This window comes from Octodon degus, unplaced genomic scaffold, assembly GCF_000260255.1.
Source record: "Octodon degus isolate 3935 unplaced genomic scaffold, OctDeg1.0 scaffold00062, whole genome shotgun sequence".
Taxonomy (NCBI): Eukaryota; Metazoa; Chordata; class Mammalia; order Rodentia; family Octodontidae; genus Octodon; species Octodon degus.
The window spans coordinates 5,899,652-5,902,427 of record NW_004524638.1 but is presented as its reverse complement, the minus strand read 5'-3'; the positions used below and the strand labels follow the sequence as shown (position 1 = coordinate 5,902,427).

The following is a 2,776-nucleotide window of genomic DNA, read 5'->3' as shown; positions in this document are numbered from 1 at the left end:
CCCACCTCGTGGGGCTTCCACTGCCTCCCAACACAACCAAGTTGGAAATGAAACCTTCAACACGTGGACCTGAGGGGGACCTCCGTGGTGTAATCTGGAGCAGGTTCCCAGGCCTCTGTTATCCCTCAGTTGGGTGGTGAAGTCTCTTGCCCTGAACAACCTATTTTTCAGAGTGACAGGGGCCACAGAGGAAGACCCAAGTCAAACACTGTACCTGCTCAATAATCCTGAGCAGCAATGAAGAACCCAGAAGGGCGGCCTTGGGGATGATGTGACCATGGACATATCTACAGGGCAAATGGGAGTAACTGCTCGGGGTAATTACAGTGCATTTGGAGTACTGAGCCAGGAGTCACTCAAGGGAAAACTGCACCCTGCTTCATCCTTTGACAGCTGGATGACCTTGTACAATCTATAACAGTGAGGTCCCAAGTTACACTGATGATTAAGTGAGATAGCATCCAGAAGTTCTAAGCATGAAGGGCCAGCGAGATAGCTCAGTTGGACTAAGCGCCTGCTTAGGCAAGCACAGGGACCAGGGTTTGATCTCCAGACCCACATGCCATGCCGGCCCTGCCCCCAGGGCTCCCTGAGCTGGCAGCTGAGTCCCAGCGTGGTGGCACATGCCTGTACTCCCAGCACTGCCGAGGCTGAAGACAGGAGCATCACCATGAGTCCGAGCTGTGTAGTGAGACCCTGTACCAAGTATATGCATGAAGTTTTAAGCATGAGACCAAGCACATAGCATATCTTCAATACACACTTTACTTTTCCTTCCCTAACGCTCAATTTTCATACCTGTTGAAGGAGACTCAGAATGGCAGAGATGGTGAAAAGACCAAACGTGATGACTGGTGATAATGTGACATCGGTTATCAAGCATGATGACTGAGGCGCATCTGAAACACACAGATGTGCCTCAGTTTAAAAGTGAGTGACATCATTATTACTGAAAACGGTAATATGCCCTCCCCTAACCACTCCTTGTAGAGCAGGGTGTCCTACTGGCTTTACTACTGCCAAGGCATGTCTGCCTCTTCAATCTGGTTTTTCTAATAAGTATGTAACTACCAAGCAGCATCTGTACCTCTGAACAGAAGCATTTCCCTAATGTGCCTAACCAAGGCCTATGGATACACCGCACACTGGGAGACCATTTGTGGTTAAGATTACACAATCCCTTCATTCATGGACCCCTAAATTCCTTTTCTCAACATCAACTTGTTCTGTCTCAAAGGACAGGCCAAATAGTCCAGCAGATTAAAGCACCTGCAAGCAGGTGCAGGGGCTGGGGGCTCAATCCCTGGGCCTGCTGTGCCCCACCCCCAGGGTGCATTGAGCTGGCAACTGAGACTGGGTATGGTGATGCACACCTGTAATCCCAGCTCTTGGGAAGCTGTAAACAGACAGATCACTGTAAGTCTGATCTAGTAGTAAGACCCTGAACGTCCTGTAGACCCTTCCCTAAAATACAAAAAAAAAAAAAAAAAAAAAAAAAAAAGAAAAAATCCCTGTTCTCTCTCGAGATAATTTCTGTCCCATCATTTACTTCCTTAAGGTGTAAATCACCCTTCATTCTTCCATTTCCTCCACTCCAGGGCCTGTCCCTGTACCATAATCCATCAGCAGGTCTGCCAAAAGAATGTCTCAAATCTATCGACTTTATTTCTCTATATCAAGATATGATTAACACTAGGAACACTAGAAAAGTCTCTCTTTTCTGTTTTTAGTACTCCCCCCGGCCAATAAACCTACTTTAAACACAGGAAACTAGAGTGAACTTTTAAAATCACACATCAAGTTAAGTTGAACCTCTTGCTTAAAACCTTTTAGTAACTTTCCTTTATAGGAGAATTAAATTAAAACCAGGCCCCTATATATGTGGGCTCCAGGTATGTTGATTCAGACACCTAAGAAATGTGAACTGAATATGTAAGAAGCGTAGAGAAGTAAAACAATGCGACTAGAAATCTGTTTTCACGGAGCTATGTTTGCAGTGCAGTAGCTTCCTGTCTCTTTAACGTTGACCCACAGAATTACCGTTAGCTTCCTTTTCCTATCCACAGAGTGGGATTTAAAAAAGTATGTGTGATTTTGGGGGAGGTTTTGTCCAGTGTGAGTGCTGCTAATGCATGCATTACTCAATCTGAAATTTTCCTATCCAGTTTCATTACAAAAAACAAACAAGAGCCAGAGATATAGCTCAGCAGCGTAGCACACACCTGTCAAGCACGAGGTCATGAGTTTCATTCCTGGTACCAAAATGAAAAAAAAAAACAAACAAACAAAATTGGTTACAATGATCTGAGTTGGCTCCTGACCTACAGAGTGAACGGCAGTGTGAAAGATACTGTTCAAACCAGGTCTCCAGCTCCTGATGTTGTGGTTACAAAAGAGTCACCTACCTTGTAAGGTGTTTCATCTTTCAGAGACTGAGTTTATTGGAACACAGTGGCAAACAGTAGAAGACACAAGAACCTCAAAATGGGGCTGGGGAGATGGCTCAGTAGAATAAGTGCTTGCCTGACAAGCACAAGGACCTGAGTTCAATCCCTGGTTCTACCAAAAAAAAAAAAAAGAATCTCAGCACACTGCCTGTCCTTTTCTCTGCCAGTCTCTCCTGTACCACTTCATCTGAAGTCCCTGAGGGTGTCATTCCAGGAGAACCTGACTACTTCTTTCTGGGACTCCCAACTCACCTGGATGCCACATTTCATCATGTAAGTGTATCTTAGATAACACTTTTATTTATTTTTTTAAAATAGTTTCTTTTTTT

General features: G+C 44.7%; 1 protein-coding gene across 1 annotated transcript in view; it reads right to left on the bottom strand.

Annotated features, from left to right (window-relative positions):
- Positions 1-817: 817 nt before the first annotated feature.
- The window catches only part of Fam84b (family with sequence similarity 84 member B), a 27,881-nt gene continuing 25,922 nt past the window's right edge, over positions 818-2,776 (bottom strand). The window contains exon 4 of the transcript XR_002821737.1: positions 818-899. The gene's annotated coding sequence lies outside the window, so the exon portion shown is untranslated. The remainder of the gene's footprint in view (positions 900-2,776) is intronic.